The sequence below is a fragment of the Pan troglodytes genome, chromosome 21 (genome assembly GCF_028858775.2).
Source record: "Pan troglodytes isolate AG18354 chromosome 21, NHGRI_mPanTro3-v2.0_pri, whole genome shotgun sequence".
In the NCBI taxonomy this organism is placed as follows: Eukaryota; Metazoa; Chordata; class Mammalia; order Primates; family Hominidae; genus Pan; species Pan troglodytes.
The window spans coordinates 42,544,650-42,566,451 of NC_072419.2; the positions used below are offsets into that span (position 1 = coordinate 42,544,650).

The 21,802-nt window shown below is 54.2% G+C and overlaps 1 protein-coding gene across 1 annotated transcript in view; it reads left to right on the top strand.

The window, feature by feature from the left end:
• Positions 1–434: 434 nt before the first annotated feature.
• DLGAP4 (DLG associated protein 4) overlaps positions 435–21,802 on the top strand; it is a 226,902-nt gene continuing 205,534 nt past the window's right edge. Inside the window, exon 1 of the mRNA XM_016937855.3 lies at positions 435–639. The gene's annotated coding sequence lies outside the window, so the exon portion shown is untranslated. The remainder of the gene's footprint in view (positions 640–21,802) is intronic.

Genomic DNA, 21,802 nt, shown 5'->3' on the forward strand with positions numbered 1-21,802 from the left:
CCTGACTCGCGCGGTGTGACCCGGGCCAGTCTCGTTCTCTCTGGGCCTCAGTTTCCCTCCTCCACGGGGCGGCGATGGTCAACACAGGTTCCTGCCGGCCCGCCCCGTAGCCTGGGGTTCCAGGCTCCCGTGCCACCGCGGCCCGCGCTGTGTGACCTTGTTCCAGTAGCCTGCCCTCTCTGGACTGGCGGCCCCGGATTTCCAAGCGCTCTTCCGGATCGCGACAGAGCGGTCGCCCGCTGCGGAGACCCTCCCCCTTCCCCCGGGTTGCGGGGGCGTGGGTGGGGGTGGGGCGCCAGGAACGGCGCGGGCCCCCCCAAGGCCCCCGCCAGTCCCGCGCCCGCGGCCCGATCCGCGCCTGGTTTTGGGCGCAGCCGCACGGCCCCCTCCCCCGCGCTCCTCTCCCCGCTCCCCGCCCCCTCCCCGCCGCTCTCGGGGAGCCGGGGCCGCACGGCTCCTCCTCCCGCAGCCGCATCTGGGGCGCCGCGCCGGCCGGAGGAGAGGCATGGGGCGCCCGCGGGCCGGAGCCGGGGCGGGGGCCGGGGCCTAGGCGCGCGGACCTGCGAGCGGACCCGAGAGGCGGCGGCGGCGCAGCGGAACGGCCGAGCGGGCCGGAGGCGGCCGAGGCGCCCGGCGCAGGTGAGGGCGCGGGGGTGGCGCGCGGCGGCTCCTACCCCCTTCCCGGGCCGGCGCGCTCCGTCCCTCGGCTAGACCCCCCGATCTGGTCTCCTCCCCGACAGACCTCCCTGAAGCGGGGGACGGCGCTGGCGCAGAAAAGCCCCCTCCCCTGCCAGTTCTGTCTTCCGAGCCCGGGTCCGAGGGGCCGGCTGTGCGGCTGGGAAGCGCCTTCTCCGGTTGGGATCGCCCCATCCACGTCTCCCCGGACCCTCAAATCGGGGGCGGCGGCACCGGGGCCCGGAACCCCTGTCCGGGACCGGATCCCCATTCCGGCTCTTTTTCCCGCGGACTCCTCCGTACCCCGTATCAAGCGGCTGCCAAAGCCTGGAAGCCCCCTCCTCAGGCCCGCCCCCTAATCCGCAGGGCGGCCTGGGGGTCAGGCGGACCCCTCCCGTGCCCGGCCAACCTTGGCGCTTGGGAGAGCAGGGCCATGCCGGCCGGGGCATTCCTCCATTCAACCCAGCTGCCTCGGATCCCGCCTCGGTAGACCCGGGAGCCGCCGGCTCCCCGCTTCCCGAGCTCTTTCCCTGACCTGGCATCTGGGGAGGGGGCGGGGGCAGCACCCCCCTCCCGCGCTGCATAGCGCCCCCTCCCTGTTTGCGTCCCTGGGAGGGGCTGGGCTGACCCGGGCACCTGGGCTGGGGGGGCACTCACATGGCTACCGGAGGCCCCCACGTGCGGCGCCCCGCGGAGACAGGGGTTCGCGTTCAGAGCTGGTGGCGGATGGACCAGGTGGCCGCGGGGACCAGCTGGGTCCAGATGTGCTGGGCCTGCCGGGAGGGGACAGGTGCTACCTGGACGTGTGATGGCCCTTGGTCTCTTTTGGCCGAACCTGCCGCTCCGATCCCCCTCCATCCCTCCATCCCTCCATCCCTCCGGCCCTTCTCCCCTTCTTCCTCCGCTGCCTGTATTGCAGAGAGGGGCTGTCAGAGACTGTTGATGTGGGAAAAAATGAAATGGGGGAGGGGTTGTGATTGGCAAAGGCCAGTTGTGCGGGGAGCGGTGGGTAGAGGAGGTGCCCTGAGAATGGGAAGCCCTAAGCTTGGAGGGCAGCGCTGATGGGGAGAGGGTTCCTGGCACCCCCACCTGCCTGGAAGTGGAAATGACATAGCGGGAGGGGGCTGCAGTTCCAGCCCCGGGGAGACTGGCCTGCCCTGCCTCTACCTCCACTGCACCTCCTCTCCAAGCCTAGTCCCCAGTAGGGAGGGGGGAGTCCTGGCTCTCTCTGCCTCTGAGCCCTCACTTGTGGGAGGGGGCTGTTTTCCGCCAGCTGGAAGTGGTGGGAATCGGTTGTACAGGACCATCTCCTAGAATGCCTGTTGGAAGAGCCCTGTTTCTGTCCCTCCTTGGTGGCCACCTCTCTCTTGCCTTCTCTGCCAGAGGGCACTGGGCTGCCTGGTCCCAGGGTGGGGCTGCAGAGCTGGTGCCCTGGCCTGGCCGATGGGTGGCTGGAGTGTTGGAGCCACCACCAGGCCCTAGAGCCGGCTGTCGGGGCCAGTCAGCGGCAGACTCCGAGTGTGTTCCCAGCAGCTCCGGAGACGCTGGCTGTGCACGTGGGGCTGGCTAGAGTGCCTGTCTCCCGCTGTGGCAGGGGTAGGCCAGGGATCCTGTGTCCTCCAGGAGCTGGGACAGCGCAACTCAACTTCTGGGAGTGTGCCCGTGTGTGGTGTCCATGGCGACCCCGTACTCACCTGCCAGAGGCCTGGTGAGGCCTGTGCTGGGCGCTGGGGAGTGCAATGGCTGACAGGGTCCCCACCTCCAGGAGCCTCTTTTTTGTTGGGGGAGGCAGCCTGTGTCAGGCATTGGAGACAGTGTCCATGCTGAAGAGAAACTGTGAGCTGGACGGGACCTGATGGCTGGGTTATGTGGAACCCCGGGTGCCAGCCTTGAGATGGAACTGCAGGTCTGAGGGCTGTGCCCCGGGCGTGAAGCTGCCTGGCAGCTGAATTGGTGTTTTTGAAGGAAGGCTGTGCAGCACTTGGGAACTAGGAGAGAATGTGTGCTTTGGAGCTTTCGGGAGACGCTGACGTATCGGATGTATTGGGGCACCCACTGACATCTCATTAGGTTCTTGTGTGGTTTGTGAGCCACAGGCTTCGTAAATGCCAGCAGTTTCACATGATGGGGAGGCTCTGAGGAACTGTATCCCGGGCACTGTATGTGACAGAAGCAGGTGGTCCCTACCCTCCTATACTTCCGTGATGGGTATTCATTCATTCAGAAAAGCATTAGAAAATCGCATTTGCTGACATCAGTGCATTTGAACACTTTCATTTAAACATTCTGAAATGTGAATTAATAAAATCTTGAATGCAGGGGTTTTTTTTATAGAAAGCACACAGTAGGTACTCAATAAATGTCATGGCTCCCAGGATGAAACCCAACCTCCCCCTCCCCCAACTAGCTACTTTCTAGCCATGTCTTGCTCCCCACCCCCTCCCTCTTTGGCTCCGGTCCCCCTGGCGGGCCTTCAGTTCCTGGAACAGGCCACGTTCCCTCCAGCTTCAGGGTCTTCACACATGCTGGCTCCTCTGCCTGAACATCCCCAGCCCCCTTCTCCCATGTGCCTGTTTCACTACTGCTCATCAGCCAAGCTTAAGCATCGCTTCCAAAAGAAAGCCTTCCTCGATGCCCAGGCCAGGCTGTGTCACTGTCACCACCTGCCCAGCCCCGTGGGCCTCTGCTTCATTACCCCGTGCCCATCTTTCTTGGATGTCTCTGGGTGTGGCTGGTGTGGAGAAGGGCAGGGTCGCGCCTGTCTCTTCACGCCATTCCTCTGGTGCTGAGAAGACGTCTTGGCTCAACGTGTGCACTCATCCATTTCTTTTGACTTTTGACGACCTGGTCCATTTTGAGTGGAGGGCTGGGCTCTGGGGAATGGGGGGAGACTTGGCCAGGCCATTGCCAACATGACTGTCCATGTGCGTTCCCGGCCTCCAGCTGGGTCTGCATACCCAGAGGCATTTAGCCAGGATCTGTGGGAGTTACAGGCCTGTAGCCCCTAAAGTCCCAGCAGGTCTGTGGGACCCCAAAGTCTCTACAAGAGGGAGAGGGGCCATGCTGGGGCAGACCTGGCATCTTTAGAGGTGTGCCCCTGGCCAGGCATTTCCCCCTGTGGCCATTCATTTGCTCACATCATCACCTGTTTACCTGTTCAGCCCTTCCTTCACTCGCCAGGTCACTGGCCTGTTCACTCTTCCATTTCCTAGTCCTCTGTCCGTTCTTTGGGCTACTAGTGCTTCCTGAGGCCCACTCAGTGTCTAGCCCTGTGCCAGGCTTGGGGACACAGAGTCAAACCTGCGAGGACCCCACTCTGTAAACTGTAGCCATCCTGCCAGGTGCTTCCTAGTGATGGAGACTGGTGCTGTCCAACCGCTGGAAGTGCTTCATAAAGGACATGCGCTTGAGCGGGGTTTTGGAGGATTTGGGGATTTGGGTAAATGGAGAATAGTGGGGAAGGACACTGCTGGCTGCGAGAACTGCATGGACAAGCACAGTGGCCCATGCTTGTAATCCCAGCACTTTGGGAGGCCAAGGTGGGAGGATTCCTTGAGCCCAGGAGTTTGAGACCAGTCTAGGCAACATAGTGAGACCCTGTCTCTACAAAACAAAAAAAAAAGAAAGAAAGAAAGAACAGAAAAGAATTGCATGGATAAAGGCAGGAAGGCAGCCACATGCTGGGTGAGCTTGGGGATGCTGAGGGTTATGTGTCCTTCTAAGAGGAGGTGGCCACTCCTGAGTGGGCCACAGGGAGGCTGGTGGTGGTGGGAGTAGGGTGCAGTCATGGTCGGCATCCACTCTTCTAGGAGCCCTGTTGCGAATTTGCTGTGTTTCTTTGGATGAGGCGTGTCCCCTCTCTGGGCTCCCTTGATAAAGTGAAGACTTGGACCTGATGATCTCTGAGGGACCTTCTGCCTTCCACTGTCCGAAGTCTGTGATCCTGGGAGCCCTGCATCTTGGGGCATCTGGTGGGCTGTCCTCCCATTTTCTGGACAAGGAAACTGAGCATTAGTTTAGTTTATTAGTAAGGTCTCCAAGGCTGCACAGCTGGTGAGGTGGAGGTGCCAGGGTTTGGATCCAGAGCAAGCCACTGGGTTTGCTGTAGTGGCTTTGAAGGACAGCTTTTGTGTGTAAGCTCCCAGGGCTGGCATCAGCGTGGGGCTGGCAAGGCTTGGCAGTTTCTTCTAACAGATGACCCTGTTGGTTAAGGGAGTGAGGGGGCTGGAGAGCAAACTCACTGGGCATCTTTGAGAAAAGCTGTCACCGAGGAGTCCTGTGTGTTGCACCAAAGACAAGCCCACTTCCTACTTTATCGGAATATGGGGGGATGCTTTGTGACTCACATGACTAGATTTTCTTTCGTTGTGACCTATAGGGGAGAGGGTTGCCTGTTCTGTTCCTATATCCCCTCCACAGCGTCTCCTGGCAACTCCTCCAGGCCAGGACTGAAGCCTTTAGGGGTGTGCAGCACGTGCAGTACTCTACAATTTGCAGAACCCATTTCATCCCCCCATCTTCTAGCCACAGCCAGGGTTAGGAATGAAAAGGGATATTGTCTGCATTTGACAGATGAGGAAACTGAGGCTCAGAGTGGTTGGGTGGCTGCCCAAGGTCACTCGGAGGGTGGTGGGGGTGGACCCTCAGCCGAGGCGCCCCTCTCACTGGGTCCTTGCAGGGAGGGCAGCGTTTAGGGGCTTCTCACTTGCAGATCGCACATTATTTCCTGAGCCGAGGAGTGGGGCCCAGTATCCTTCTGTGCTGGGTTTCGCAACGCCGCCTCCTCCCTACCGAGCTGTCTGACGTGGCCTTTTCAAAAACCCAAAATGAATGGAAGCACATTTTGTTTGGAGAATTTTGCTACACCCCTCACCAGGGCTGGTTGCAAAACCAGGCTTGGGGATCCCTACTGATGTTGACGATGATAATAATAATAATAACTGTATCACTGGCTAGCATTTCTTTTCATTCATTCATTCCTTCAACAAAGCATTTTAGACCATCTCCCAGGCCATGTGCACTGCTCAGCCCTCTGTTAGTGAGCACCGATGCAGTACTTGATGTCCGGACTCTCTTTCAGCCTCCCTCACACCCTATTATGATTATCACCCCCATTTTATGGAAGAGGAAACTGGGGCACAGAGAGCCAAGGCTGCACAGCCGGTGAAGTGGAGGTGCCAGGGTTTGGACGAAAGGCTCCCTCCCCATGACAGAGGCTGGAAGACAGAGGCCGGGGTTTGGATATAAGTCAGTTAGAGTTTAGAGGCTGGTCTTAGCCCCATGTTCTGGGGATTCTGAAGTTCCCGTTTGTTCCACAGCAAGCGTTGGGTGGGAGGGAATCAAGTGGAGCAGACCCAGTTCCTGGCTTTGGGGAACCTGAACAGATGCGCTGGGGGCAGAGCTGGGCCTGGTCTGGAGAGCAGCCTTGGGACCACCCTTGGACTCAGTGGCCGCTCTGCTGCCAGCGGCCACACCTCCCCCAGTCCCGCCAGAGGCCCCATCTGAACTGTGAGGTTCACGGGTACCGAGGGATGGGCATCAGAGGAGAACTGTGGCCTCTCTCCCGGCCTGTGCTTCCCCAGCATGCAATTCTGGTTAAGCCAGCTCATCTCTCAGGCTTCTCACAGGGCACGGGGAGTGATATGGGTGATAAGGAGTGACCATGACCAGCAGTCCATTGGCGAGGAAGAACAAGATATTTGGCTCCTGGGACCGTTCATGGAAAAGGTAGAGCCCTCAATATGCACACGCACATGCACACACACACACGCATGCGCGAACACACACACACACACACACACACACACACACACACACACACACACACAGTGCAGCCGCCCCCTGGCTGCAGTCACATTTGCGCTCCACTTCCTAGGTGAGAGAAGGGCTGCGCAGGTCACCCACCTCTGGGAGTCTGCTTCAAAAGTGGCTAATGGAACATTTGGTGCATGAGGGGGTCATCTTTAGAAAGCATAAGATGTGGGCAGGTTCTGTCTTTGATGATGTAGAAATGGGGCAGGCATCCTGGTGTTTAAATGGAGCAAAAGACTTATTGAGGCACTTATGGAGCGCCTGCTGTGTACCTAGCACTGCACTGGGACTCAAGATGGGGGATTAGAACAACGCCCTGAAGAGGTGTTGTGCTGGTGGGGGCAGTGGGACTCTGCACCCCGGGTGCTGGGCTAGGAGTGAGCACTCGGCCTCTGGGTTCAGGTGTTTTGCTTCCTGCAGTGACAGATAAGCCTGCGGGGACAGACAGAGGTGGGTCCGGGAGGCTTTCTGTTGCAGCTGCCAGGACATGGGTGCTGGGTATCTGGGGGTTTGTAGTAAGAGGAACGAGCAGGTTTGCTGCTGCTGTGTGTCCCTAACTGATTGCCTGCACCTCTCTGGGCCTCCATCTACTTGGTGGGAGTAGAGGTGGGAGTTTGGTTTCTGAGTCTTTCCCGGCTTAGCCTTCTGTGACTTCAGGGATGAAACAAGCTGGGCTTCCCTCTGAGCGGTGTCAGGGAGTCCTCACTGCCCTCACCCCTGACCTGCCGCCTGGCTTCTCCACTGCCCTCTATCTTCCAGCTCCTGTCATGGGGAGGGAGCCTTTCCTTCCCCCACTGCAGGCTGACTGCGTGCAGTGACGCAGCACCCGAGGACTCTGGAGTGCAGCTTGTAAATGGGAATCTGGGTTTGCTAGAGACAGGGGGAAAGGTTCTTCCCACCACCCCCAGCTGCCTGCCTGCCTTTCTCCCTCTGTGGCTGCCACCAAGCCCTGGCACCTCCTCAGCTCTGCCAGATCCACTCAGGGAGTGGGAGGCTCAGGACTGGAGGCTCAGCTGAACAGGGCCCAAGTTGGAGTCTCAGCATGCCAAGGCCTTGCTGTGTGACCCTGGCATGCTTGCCTGCCTTTTCTGAACAGTGTGTACTGTGAGGGCTGGGCTGTGAGATTCTGGGGCTGACCAGGCAGCTTTGCAGTGACAGCTCTGGTGGGGGGGTCACCTGCAATTGGAGAGGAGCTCCTGGCTGGACTTGGCCTGCTGCTGGGGGCACAGGGCCGTGGTCCAGAGACTGCTGGGTTGGAGATAGAGTCAGGGCCCTCTGCCACCTGTGTTTTCCATGGGCACACCCTGCAGCTGAGGGAGCAAGGTGCTGTGGTCATCCGTTTTACATCTGGGGAAACTGAGGCTGCACAGCTGGTGGGTAGTAGAGCTAGGATTTGAACCTAGGTGTGTGTGATTCATCCACCCAGGTGAGAAGGTAGACCCCAGGCAAGAGGGCAGCTGGGCAACTGCGCACCTCCCTGTGCCCTCTCTGGGTCTCAGTTACCCCATCGGAGCAGCAAGAGTCAGGAGGTGATGTTGGGGTTGCCTTGCCCTTCTCTGAGCCCCACCTGGTACTGCTGGAATTTTCTGAGCTTCCCCACCTGACCTACAGCTCCTATCCTCAAAGTGAGTGTGGCGGCCGGTGAAGGGGTGTCAGCATCTGACACTTCCTCAGGGACCTGCCACCTCAGGGTGTGAGGGATTCCCGGAGGACTGGGAGTGCACAAGGCCTTCCAGGGACAGCGTGCTGGGAGCAGAAGCGGGTGCAGAGGGGGTGTCGACTAGACCTGGGGCCAGGCCCACCTCTGCCCATCTATGCATCCAACCCTCATAGATCTGGTTCACAGGGGACTCTGGGAGAGTGCAGGCGGGGACAGGGAGGGAGGGCTGGCCTCGGGGTCCTTCCCACTCCCTGTGTGTGTGCGTGTGTGTGTGTGTGTGGTGTGGTGTGTGTGTGGAGGGAGTGTGAAGGGTGTGTGTGTGCATGCTCTTTGTATGTGTATGTGTAGTGTGTGTGTGATGTGTGTGTGTGGTATGTATGTGTGGTGTGTGTATGGTGTGTGGTGTGTATGGGGTGTGTGTGTGTATGGTGTGTGTGGTGTGTAGGATATGTGGTGTGTATGGTGTGTGGTATGTGTGATGTGTATGTGGTGTGTGTGAGGTATCTATTTGTGGTGTGTGTGTGTGGAGTGTATGGTGTTTGTAGTGTGTGTGTGTCGTGTATATGTGGTGTGTGTGTGCTGCATGGTGTGTGCTGTGTGTGTAGTGTGTATGTGGTGTGTAGAGGTGTATGGTATGTATGTATGGTGTGTGTGTTTATGTGGCATGTGTGTTGTGCATGATGTGCGTATGGTGTGTGTGTGGTGTGTGTGTTTGTGTGGTGTGTGTGTTGTGCATGATGTGTGTATGGTGTATGTGTGGTGTGTGTGATGTGTATGGGACTATGGTATGTATGGTGTGTGTGTGTGGTGTGTGGTATGTGCGTGTGAGGCATGTATGGTGTGTATGTGGTGTGTGGTGTGGGTGTGGATGTATGATATGTATGTATGGTGTGTGTGGTGTGTGCGGTGTGTGTGTGGTATGTATGTGTGGCGTCTGTGTGACGTGTATGGTGTGTGTGGTGTGTGTGTGATATGTGGTATGTACGTAGGGTGTGTGATGTGTGTGTGTTGTGTTTGGTGTGTGTGTGCTGTGTGTGGTGTGTGTTTCGTATCTGTTGTGTGTGTGGTGTGTGTGTAGTATGTATGCTGTGTGCATGGTGTGTGTGTGGTATGAGTTTGGTATCTGTTGTGTGTGTGGTATGTATGCTGTTTGGTATGTGCATGTGGTGTGTATGGTGTGTGGTATCTGTATCTGTGTGGTGTGTATGTGATCTCTGTGGTGTATGTGGCATGTGTGATGTGTGGTGTGTGTGGTATCTGTATGGTGTGTGTGGTATGCATGTGTGGTGTGTGTGGGGTGTGTGTGTGATGTGTGTGGTGTGTGTGAGGGGTATCTTTGTGACATCTGTGTTGTGTGTATGTGATCTGTGTGGTGTATGTGGTGTGTGTGGTGTGTGTGTGGTATCTGTATGATGTGTGTGGTATGCATGTGTGGTGTGTGTGGTGTGTGTGTGGGGTGTGTGCATGATGTGTGTGGTGTGTGTAAGGGGTATCTTTGTGGCATCTGTGTGGTGTGTGTGGCATCTGTGTGGTGTGTGGTGTGTGTGTGGTATGTATGGTGTGTGTGTGGTATCTGTGTGGCATGTGTGTGGTGTGTGTGGTACGTATTGTGTATGGTGTGTGTGATGTGTATGTGTGTTTGGTGGTTGTGTGGTGTGTATGTGGTATCTGTGTGGTTTGTGGTGTGCGTGTGGCATGTGTATGGTGCGTATGTGGTGTGTGTATGTTGTGTGTTTGGTGGTTGTGTGTGGTGTGTGTGGTGTGTTTGTGTGTTATGATGTGTGTGAGGTATCTGTGTGGCATGTTTGTGGTGTGTGTGTGATATCAGTGTGGCATGTGTGGTGTGTGTGGCATCTGTGTGGTGTGGGGTGTGTATGGTGTGTGTGGTGTGTGTGGTATTTGTGTGGTGTGTGTGGCATGTGTGGCATGTGTGGCGTGTGTGTGGTGTGTGTGGTGTGTATGAAGTGTGATGTGTATGGTGTGTTATGTATGGTGTGTGTGGTGTGTGTGGTATTTGTGTGGCGTGTGTGCCATGTGTGGCGTGTGTGTGGTGTGTGTGGTGTGTATGAAGTGTGATGTATATGGTGTGTGTGGTGTGGGTATGTGGTGTGTGATGTGTGTGGTGTGTATGTGGTGTGTGTGTTTGGTGGTTGTGCTGTGTGCTGTGTGTTATGTGTTTGTGTTTTATGTATGGTATGTGGTGTGTGTGCACTGTGTGTGTTATGTATGGTGTGTGTGGTATGTGTGCTTGTGTTATGTATGGTGTGTGTGTGTAGTGTGTGTGTGTGATGTGTGGTGTAGGGGGTGGGTGTGTGGTATGATGTGTATGGAGTGGGTGTGTGGTGTGATGTGTGTGTGGGGTGGGTGTGTGGTGTGATGTGTGTGTGGTGTGGATGTGTAGTGTGTGGTGTATGTTATGTATGGTGTGTGGTGTGTGTGCTATGATGTGTGTGATGTGGGTATGTGGTGTGTGTGGTGTGTGATGTGTGGTGTGTGATGTGTGGTGTGATGTGTATGTGGTGTGTGTGTGCTGTGTGTGATGTGTGTTTGTGGTGTGTTATCTATGGTGTGTGGTGTATGTGTTATGTATGGTGTGTGTGGTACGTGTGTGGTGTGTGAGATGTGTGTGTGGTTTGTTGTGTGTGTGGTGTGTGTGATGTGTGGTGTGTGGTGTGATGTGTGTGTGGTGTGTGTGTTATGTATGGTGTGTGTGATGTGTGGTGTGTGATGTGTGGTATGTGGTGTGGTGTGTGTGATGTGTGGTGTGTGTGCTGTGATGTGTGTGTGGTGTCTGTGATGTGTGTGTGTGTGCTGTGTGGTGTGTGTGTGCTGTGTGGTGTGTGTTTGTGTGCGTTGTGTTACATCACCTCCCAGATGAATATAAACTCACATGAGTGACAGGCACTGTGACCCAGGAGAGCTAAGAGGAGACCGTAGCTGTTTTGGTGTCCAGGAGCTGAGACCTGAGAGTGAGGAGGGGTGTGGTGCGGTGCGGGGACAGCACGGAGAGCCATGGGTCACAAGCCTGGAGAGAGCGGCCAGGAGCTTGGGATGAGGAGCAGTCAAGGCTGGCTGCGTGGGCTTCATGGACCACGTGGACTGGTGACAGGAGGAAACTGAGGCTTGGAGCCATGAAGCAGCCTGCCTAGGCAGGACTGGAAACTTGGTGGCCATGGTTGGGTCCCTGGGGTTGCTGGATGTTCTGCCCTGGCCGCAGCTAGCAAAGCCGGTGGCCATCACTGAGTCCAACTCAGGACATTTGGGCAACATTCCTGAGGCCCTGCAGCAAGTAAGAGTGGGGCTGGGCCTCCCCTTCCCAGCCTCTCAGCCTCCTCTTGTGTGGGTGCATCCCACTGAAAGAAACTAGGCAGCCACAGAATGTTCCAGAGCAGGGCAGACCTACAATGCTCTCCTGGCCGACCACTCCCCAGGCCTTCCCGGCACTGGCATGGGGTGTTGGCTGCCTGCCCACTGCTGAGGCCAAGGCCAGAGCTGACTGACCTCTGCCATCTCAGTCTGTGGCCTCACTCTGCTGACACTGGCCGGGCAGAGACAAAGGCAGTGGGCAGCCTGGGAGCGGGTGGTGTGGCCCACCAGCCCTGTGGCTTTCAGGAACCATTTGCAAGACTGGGTTTGATAATGACAAGGCTGGTCCTGGAGGCCAGCGGGAAGGCAGCCTCTCATCCTGAGCCCTTGAGATGCGTCTGGGGGATCAATCACAAAGCGGAAGTTGGGCTCCTTCCCCATTGACCTCCCCTTCTCAAGCATCTTTTGGCAACAGCCTTCATGGCCTCTGGCCAAGATGACCATCCCCGCCTCCTACCTGATTTCCTGCTTGTGCGTCCTCCATGCAGGTTAAGTAACCACATCCAGCTGCTCATGGCCCAGAGCCCTGAATGAGGCCATTGCTGCCCCTGTCACCTGCCTCTGTGCACCTCCACAGCCCCCTCCTGCTTTGCCCCCATCACACCCCACCCGCAGCTCACCCGAATGACTGGGCATGCCCAGAACCTTCCATGTCCTCTGGCTTTCCTGCCTTTGCGTTTACTGTTCCCTTTCCCTGGAAATCCTTCCCCACAGTCTTTGCTTGGTAACTCTGATTTGTTACTTATGGCTCAGCTCAGACCTCCCCTTTCCAGGAACCCTGCCTTTCCCAACCACATGGGTCACCCTACCCCCACAGCGGACTAGACTGTAAGGGTCTCCCACCGGGCAGAGGCTGGGGCCTGGCACACAGCAGGGGCACAGCTTGTGAGTGTTACCTGAGCATTGTTGAGCCTGGTAGTCCAGGAAGGGCCTGAGAACAGGTGGGGGTGGAAAGGCAGCCCAGCTCATCAGCCCGTCCCCTTCAGCAGTGCTCCCAAGCACCCCCTCACAGAGAAGCTGGGTCACCCGGGGGTGCCTTGGACAGCAGCCCAGGCCAGCCCGTCCCATTGCAGCCCGTCACTCCTCTCCTCCCCAGCCTCTTCTCTGGGGGCCACCTCCTCACCTGGATCTGGCACTAAGGGGGTAACTGAGGCTGGGCAAACAGGGAGCTGGTTGACCGGCTGCCTGTTTGGCTTGCACACCTACCGGGGCTGGCTTTTCAAACTGGGAGAAGCTCAGCTGTTTGAAAATCTTTCTCCAGGATAGGAATAAATTTCTTGTTCTTTAAGCCTCTGAAATTTTAGAGTCTATTTATTACTGTAGCCTAGTCTACACTAATATGAATATCTGTTATGTGCCAGAGACTATTCTAGGCACTAGGGATAATAATGTTAACCTCCAAGGAAGCTACTGTGAAAATTTTCTTCCTTTCTCTCCTTCCTTCCTTCCCTCCTTCCTTCCTTCATCTCCTTTTTTCTTTCTCTTTCTTTCTTTCTCTTTCTCTCTTTCTTTCTTTCTTTCTTCTTTCCTTCCTTCCTTCCCTCTCTCTTTCTCTCTCTCTTTCTTTCCTTCTCTCTTTCTTTCATTCATTCTTTCTTTCCTCTCATCTCTTTCTTTCTCTCTCCTTCCTTCTTTCTTTTCTTCTTTCGTTTCTCCTTTCTTTTCTTTTCTTTTCCTTCTCTTTCCTTTTTTTTTTTTTGTCAGAGCTCTGTTGCCCAGGCCGGAGTACAGTGACATGATCATAGCTCACTGCAGCCTTGAACTCCTGGGATCGAACAATCTTCCTGCCTCAGCCTCTGGAGTAGCCAGGATTACAGTTGCACGTCACCATGCCCAGCTAATTAAAAAAAAAAAATTTAGAGATGGGGTCTTGCTATGTTGCCCAGGCTGGTCTTGAACTCTTGGCCTCAAGCAATCCTCTCCAGCCTCCCCAGTTGCTGGTTTTGTGGGCGTGAGCCACCGAGCCCAGCACTCTGTGAGAATTTTCTGAAAACTGACAGGTGAGCATCTCTAGCTGGGTGCTGCACATAGCTGAGTCAGATCCATTCTTGAGTCCAACACAGTCATAAAGAGCAGCCACACAGGGCTGGCTGAGGTTGGCAGGGATGGTCTTCTGGACAGATCAGGGCCACTAAAGAAAAGAGCCCTGGGTGTGCCCAGCCTGGGAGCATGGCCCAGCACAGCCTCTGAAGCCAGCCCTGGTTCTCTCCAGCCTCTATTCTACCCTGAATCAAGGCTCATCTTCTATACTCGCTACTTATTACTGTGGAACAAATTACCCCAACATTTAGCAGCTTAAAGCAGTAATAAATGTGTCCTCTCTCACACACACACACACACACACACACACACACACAGTCTACTCCAGGAATGACTTTGAGGGCATCCAGTTTACCCTTATGATGATCAGGTTAGGCAGAGTGATAAGGGCTGTTTCTGGGTAGGTCCTGGGTCACAGCCTGACACCAGCTGTCTCTCCAACATGCCCTGGGGCTCTAAGCAGAAGGGGCCGCTGTCCTCACAGGAGCGGAGCCAAGGCATAGAGAGGAAGAGTGACACTCCTGAGGTCACCCATCCGGCAGCTGGTGGACCCAGGATTGTCTCCCTGTCTCCCAGGCTGAAATGCAGTGGTGCAGTCATGGCTCACTGCAGCCTCCCACTCCTGGGCACAAGTGTTCCTTCCCACTCAGCCTCCCGAGTAGCTGGGACTACAGGGGTGCACCACTGGACCTGGCTAATTTTTTAAATTTTTTGTAAAGATGGGATCTCGCTTTGCTGCCCAGGCTGGTCTTGAACTCCTGGCTTCAAGTGATCCTCCCACCTCAACCTCTCAAAGTGCTGGGATTACAGGTGTGGACCACTGCACCCAGCCCTGGCCCAGGATCTTAACCACTGCACCCTCCTGCCTTGGGTGAGACAGACGAGGGCAGGGAGGCTCTGGCTGGGTGGGGTCTTCATGCCTGTCTGGAAATGAGGTGTTCATAGCAGTGATTGTTGATGACTAGCTGTTCTAATGAGCAGGTTTTTTCTGATTTTGTTTTTCATTACAAGAGCAAAACTGAAGGCAGGTGCAGTGGCTCACGCCTGTAATCCTAGCACTTTGGGAGGCCAAGGCGGGCGGATCATGAGGTCAAGAGATGGAGACCATCCTGGCCAACGAGGTGAAACCCTGTCTCTACTAAAAATACAAAAATTAGCTGGCATGGTGGTGCACGCCTGTAGTCCTGGCTACTCAGGAGGCTGAGGCAGGAGAATCGCTTGAACCCGGGAGGTGGAGGTTGCAGCAAGTTGAGATTGTGCCACTGCACTCCAGCCTGGCAACAGAGCGAGACTCCATCTCAAAAAAAGAAAAAAAAAAAAAAAGCAAAGCTGATTGGAAAGGTGGGCATCTGTCTCAGGCCTGGAGGGAGGGAGCTGCTGATTTTGAGGGGTGGCCCAAGTTTGAGTCCCCACTCTGCTCACTGGCTATGTGATTTTGAGCAGGTCACAGAAACCTCTCTCAGCCTCAGTTTCCCCCGCTGTCCTCAGAGGGATAACAGTGTCATTGCCTGTCTCAGAGGCTTGGTTTGAGGGTGAATTGAGGTCCTGTGTGTTCAAGGACTGAGGACAGAGCCTGGCATACAGCAAATCCCCAAAATAAGGCAGCTGGTGTTACTGTGCTCTCTCCTGACACCCGCACACCCCCCGGAACCTTCTGGCACTCCCTCCCTAGCCTAGCCCAGGGCAGCTCACAGAAGGGCCAGCCTGGGAAAGTGGGCCAAGGGTGAGCACTATGGGCAGAGCCCTGCACAGAAGGCACAGTGCTTGTCCCCATCTCACAGAGGGGGGAAACCGGGGCCACAGATGACTGGTCCAAAGGCCTCAGGGGTGGAGCGGGGACTGGATCACAGCCTCGTGACTCACAGTCCAGTGCCTTTCTTGCTGCCCAACTCCTTAGGGATTCTTGGGACAACTTCAAGGAGCTAAAGAGAATTCTAGGGGCCCCCAGGGCACCTAGGAGGCCTGGGAGGCAGGTGTTTGGGCCCTCCTCCCCTCACCACCCCAGGCCTCTGTGTGGCCCTGTTGGAGTTGCCTCCTTCTCTGTGCCTCTGTCACAGCAAGGTAGCGGGGAGAGTCTGGAATCTGAAGAACTTGGATTCAAGGCCCCCTCCCCCGGGCCTCCCTCTGCGTCCCACTCCCCCAGGCCTCCCTCTGTGTCCCCCTCCTCCAGGCCTCCCTCTGTGTCCCCCTCCTCCAGGCCTCCCTCTGTGTCCCCCTCTCCCAGGCCTCCCTCTGTGTCCCCCTCTCCCAGGCCTCCCTCTGTGTCCCTCTCCTCCAGGCCTCCCTCTGTGTCCCATTCCCCTAGGCCCCCCTCTGTGTCTTCCTCTCCCAGGCCCCCCTCTGTGCCCCTCTCCCCCGGGCCTCCCTCTGTGTCCCCCTCCTCCAGGCCCCCCTCTGTGTCTCCCTCTCCCAGGCCTCCCTTTGTCCCCTCCTCTAAGCCCTCCTCTGTGTCCCCCTTCCCCAGCCCCACCCCGTGTCCCCTCCCTCCTCTGCTGTCCTGGTTTGTGCCTGGCCGACATTCAAGGTGGCAGCTTTGGGGTGGGAGCTCAGGCAATGGGAACCCTGCTTGGAGGGGCCCAGCGAGGCCCACACTGACCCTTGCCCTGGTGGACTCCCTCTGCCAGGGCAGGTGGCAGTGGGGCTGTGGGGCTGTGAGTGGGGGCTCTGGTTCTCCCCACGCTGCAGGCCTGCGTCGTGCCCCCCACTCCCTTGCTGCATGCCCTGCATTGGAAAGCAGATATATTTAGACGAAATGCTGTGTTCCAGACAGATTCTGCATCCACTGTACTTGTCAGGGCTGGGGGAGTCAGGGCCTGTGAGCAACCACACCTGGTACCTGGAGTCTGGGCCCCCCTGAGCCCTTTGCCCACCTGCCTGGGACCTCTGGGGGCTGCTGGCTGGGTGAGGGGGACACTGATGAGACAGAGGCCTGGCCCTCTACTGACTTTGGACGGGTCTCCCTCTGCACCCTCTCTGCCGCCTAAAGCCACATCTCTCTAACTCTTTACCTCCAAGTCACAGCCAAATCAGTCCTTGGCTCCCTGTCTGCCCCCAGCTTCCTCTGAATCCCCGAGCCCTCCTGTACCCCTTCCAGGACTCAGCACTTTGTCCCCTGTGTAGTCAGTCAGCAAACGAGGATTTGAGCCTGCTGCGGGCCAGGTCCTTGCTGGATGTAGGACCTGGAGATGAAGGCCCTCAAAGGAGCCACATCACAGTCTAGGAGCGGGATCATAGACCACAAAGACAACAGCAGGTACCCGCATGGCAGCAGGAAGCCCTAGGGCAAGGGCACCCATGCTGGGGTGATGGTCAGGGAAGGCTTCTCGGAGGAGGGAGTGGTCCAAGCTGACACCCGTTGGTTAAGTGAGAGTGAGCCCACACCTGGAGAAGAAACAGGCATTCCTGGCAGAGGGAACAGCACGTGCAAAGGGCCGGGGTTGAGGGAAGACCTGGCTGCACATGGGAGAATGGGGAGCAAGAAGACGGGCAGGGATGGGGTCTTTCAGAGCCTCAAGTGCCAGGCTGAGGGCCTCGGCTGCCCCATGGGCCCTGGAGGGCTGCGGGGGAGTTTCCAGCAAGGCAGTGGCCAGGTCTGGTGTGAGCATAGCTGGGGCAGCTGGTCATTGGTTCCACAGCCACTCGCCAGGCTGGCCCCGGCTTCCACCTCGGATGTGCTCTGCCCAGCCTGGTGGGAATCAGAAATAGCTCACACGTGCTCAGCGCCTGGTGAGGCGCTCCCCGGCCTCAGCGCGTTTCATCTGCGCCCGAGTCTAGGAGGGCTCAGTGCTTGTGAGCTGGGTGACCTTCTCACTCCTGCTTGTTAATATGCCACCCACTGGGGCTGTAGGCAGAGTTGGGAGAACGAGCATGGGGAGGGAGCGAGGAGGGGGAAAGGTGGGGGTCCCAGGGTGGGAAATGCTGAGGGCTTGGAAATGGTACCTGCCCACCAGAACAATATGCAGCAGATAAAACCCAAAGTATAGAGACAAATGTACAGATCCCCCTCGATCTACCTGCAGTGGTGACCACATTTTGATGCCGACCTTCCAGAGGTTTCTCCAAGTCTGTCTGCCGTGGCAGATGGATTCATTCATTCATTCAACAAATATTTGTTGAGTGCCCACTCGATGCCAGACCCTGTGGTGGGCAGAGGGGACATGGCTCTGAGTGAAAGGGACTCTCCTGGCCCTTAGGGAACTCAAAAAGCAGGTAAAACAGTGATGAGGCCCACGGAGGAGGGTCACAGGAACATGGGCCCTGACTGGAGTCACAAAGGCTTCCTGGAGGAGGTGACACTTGAACTGAGACCTAAGGGATGAGGAGAAGTTGCCCCAGCAAAGAGGAGCAGAAGAAAACATTCCAGCAGAGGGAACTGCAAATGTGCAAACCCCGGGGTGTCAGGAAGGTGGGGTTTTCAGGGAAGAGGAAGGAAGATGGTGAGGCTGGAGTGTTGGGATGTGGAGGGAGGACAGGTGAAGCACTAGAGGATGGTGGGGGGCAGACCGTATGGGGCCTTCTGCACTGTGGTCAGGGTTTGGGGATTTACATAAGAGCGTGGGTTGTGGCGCCAGAAGGTCTAGATGCAAATCCAGCTCTGCTGCTTATTAGGGGCTTGACTTCAGCAAGTTACCTAACTTCTCTGTGCCTCAGTCCCCTCATCTGTAAAGTAGGGGCAGTGATGGTCCCTGCCTCATAAGACTGTTGTGAGGATGAAGTGAGGTAATAAAGTGCATAGGACAGCACGTGGCACGCAGCAAGTGCTTATAAATGGTAGCTCATACAATGTCAAAGTCATCTGTAGACGGAGGGCATCCGTGCAGATGACTTTGCAATAGGGTCACATTAGTCCTGCTCATCTGCAGCTACTTCTTCCCTTGATGCTGCCCATCCTCCTGAATCAGTGACTACCGAGTATTATTATATTTGAAATTTCTGAGTTGTAGTATAGCACGTGTTGTAGAGTGTACTAATCTTAAGCAGATAGTATAGCTTGATATATGTGTATATCTCACCCTTGTAACCACCACTAAGGTCAAGATACAGGATATTTCCAGGCCAGGTGCAGTGGCTCACGCCTGTAATCCCAACACTTTGGGAGGTTGAGGAGGGTGGATTGCTTGAGCCCAGGAGTTCGAGACCAGCCTGGGCAACATGGTGAAACCCCATCTCTACAAAAGATACAAACACTAGCTGGGCATGGTGGTGTGTGCCTGTGGTCCCAGCTACTCAGGAGGAGGCTGAGGTGGGAGGATCGCTTGAGCCTGGGAGGTTGAGGCTGCAGTGAGCCATGTTCTCACCACTGCACTCAGCCTGGAGTGACACAGAGACCCTATCTCAAAAAAAAAAAAAAAAAAAAAAAAGATATAGGATATCTCCAGCTATACCAAAAGGCTCTGTCTTGCCTTTTCCAATTAATTCCCCACCTCCCTTCCCCAGGGGCAACCAATATTCTGACTCCTAAAGCCATAGCTTTGTTTTGTCTTTTTCACACCTTCACATAAACAACATCATGCAGATTGTCTCTTTTGTGCTAACTTCTTTTGCTCCTCACTTTGTCAATGAGATTCATCATGGCTGTTGTGTGTATTGGTAAGTTTTCTTTTATATTGCTGCCTAGTATTCCACTTAGCGAATATGTCATACGTTATCCATTCTATTGTTGATAGACTTTTGGAATATTTCTAGTTTTTGACTATATGGATAGTGCTGCTTTGAGCTTTCTCATAGAAGTCTTTTGGGAAACTTTTGCGGTTATTTCTATTGGTTATATACCGAGTGGAGTTTATTTATTCTGTGGGTTGTCTCTTCACTTTTTTGATAGTGCCCTTACAGCAGGGATCCCCAACCTTTTTGGCACCAGGGACTGGTTTCATGGAAGACAAGTTTTGGGATGAAACTGTTTCACCTCAGATCATCAGGCATTAGTTAGATTCCCATAAGGGGCATGTAACCTAGATCCCTCGCATGCGTAGTTCACAGTAGGATTCGTACTCCTGTGAGAATCTAATGCCACCGCTGATCTGACAGGAGGAGGAGCTCAGGCGGTAAAGCTGGCTTGCCTGCTGCTCACCTCCTGCTCTGCAGCCCAGTTCCTAACAGGCCACAGACTGGTACAGGTCCATGGCCCAGGGATTGGGGACCCCTGCTTTATAGCACAAAAGTTTTAAACTTTGATGAAGTCCAATTCATCTATTTTTTTTCTTTGGGTGTATTTTCTTTTGGTGTCATATCTAAGAAACAGTTGCCTAATTCAAGGGCATGAATATTTATGCCTGTGTTTTCTTCTAAGAGCTTTATAGTTCAGCTGGGCACGGTGGCTCATGCCTGTGATCCCAGCACTTTGGGAGGCTGAGATGGGAGGATCATTTGAGGTCAGGAGTTTGAAACCAGCCTGGCCAACATGGTGAAACCTTACCTCTACTAAAAATACAAAAATTAGCCGGGTGTGGTGGCGGGCACCTGTAGTCCCAGCTACTAGGGAGGCAGAGGCAGGAGAATCACTTGAACCCGGGAGGCAGAGGTTTCAGTGAGGCGAGATTGCACCACTGTACTCCAGCCTGGGGAACAGAGTGAGACTCTGTCAAAAGAAAAAAAAAAAGAGCTCTATAGTTCTAGCTCTTACATTTAGGTCTTTGATCCATTTTGAGTTATTTTTTTGTGCCTGGTGTGAGGTAGGGGTCAAATTTAATTATTTTGCATGTGAACAATAAGTTGTGCTGGCACCATTTGTTGAAAGAACTGTTCTTTCTCCATTGAATGGTCTTGGCACCCCTTTCGAAAATCAATTAACCATAAATGTGAGATTTGTTGTTGTAGTTGTTTGTAGATCCTCAGTTCTGTTCCATTGATCTATCCTTATGACAGTTCCACATTGACTTGATTATTGTAGCTTTGTAATAAGTCTTGAAACTTATTATCTTTTAATATCTGTAGACTCTGTAGTGATGTGACCTGTTTCATTCCTGATATTTGTAATATGTGTCTGATCTTTCTGTCTTTCTCATTTTTAATTTTTGATCATTCTGGGTACATATTTATCAATTGTATTGATCTTTTTGAAGGACAGCTTTTGGTGTCACTGATTTTTTCTTATTGTTTGTTTTCTCTTTTATTGATTTGCTGTTCTGATGCTATTTTCTTTCTCCCACTTAGTTCAGGGTTAATTTGTTTTTCTTTTTCTAGTTTTGTTTTTTTAAGGTAAAAGCAGAGGTCATTAATCCTAAAGCTTTTGTCTTCACGAATATAGGCATTTAGTGCTATAAAGTTTCCTCTAAGTACTGCTTTAGCAGCACCCCACACATTTTGATATATTATATTTTCATTTTTATTCAGTTCAGAGTACTTTCTAATTTCCCTTTTGCTTCCCTCTTTGACCCATGGGTTTTTTAGAAATGTGTTATCTAATCTCCAAATATTTGAGGATTTTTCAGGGATCTTTCTGTTAATTGTTTTTAGTTTAATTCCATTGAGATTATATAACATATTTTGCATAACTTTAATCTTCTAAAATGTATTGAGACTTGTTTAATGGCCCAGAATCTGGTTCATCTTGGTAAATGTTCCATGAAAAGAGTATGTATTCTGTTGTTAGGGGATGGAGTGTTCTATAAATGTCGGGTCAAGTTGGTTGATAATTTTCAAATCTTCTGTATCCTTATTTATTTTCTGTTCACTTGCTCTACCAATTATTGAGAGAGAGCTATAGACAACTCTGACTATAATTGGAGATTTGCCTTTTTCTCCTTACATTCCTATCACTTTTTGCTTTATGTATTTTGAAGCTTTGTTATTCAGTACGTACATATTTAGGATCATCATTCCTGTTGTTGCATTGACCTGTTTATCATTATGAAGTGATTTTATAATATTACAAAATATACTTTTTTTTTTTTGAGACTGAGTCTCGCTCTGTCGCCTGGGCTAGAGTACAATGGCACGATCTCGGCTCACTGCAAACCTCTACCTCCCAGGTTCAAGCGATTCTCTTGACTCAGCCTCCTGAGTAGCTGGGATTATAGGCACGCACCACCATGCCTGGCTGATTTTTGTATTTTTAGTAGAGACAGGGTTTCACTATGTTGACCAGACTGGTCTTGAACTCCTGACCTCAGTTGATCCTCCCGCCTCAGCCTCCCAAAGTGCTGGGATTACAGGCATGAGTCACTGTGCCTGTCCTGAAACAGACTTTTTCTGATGTTAATGTAGCCCTCAAGATTTTAAAATTAGGCCGGGCGCGGTGGCTCACGCCTG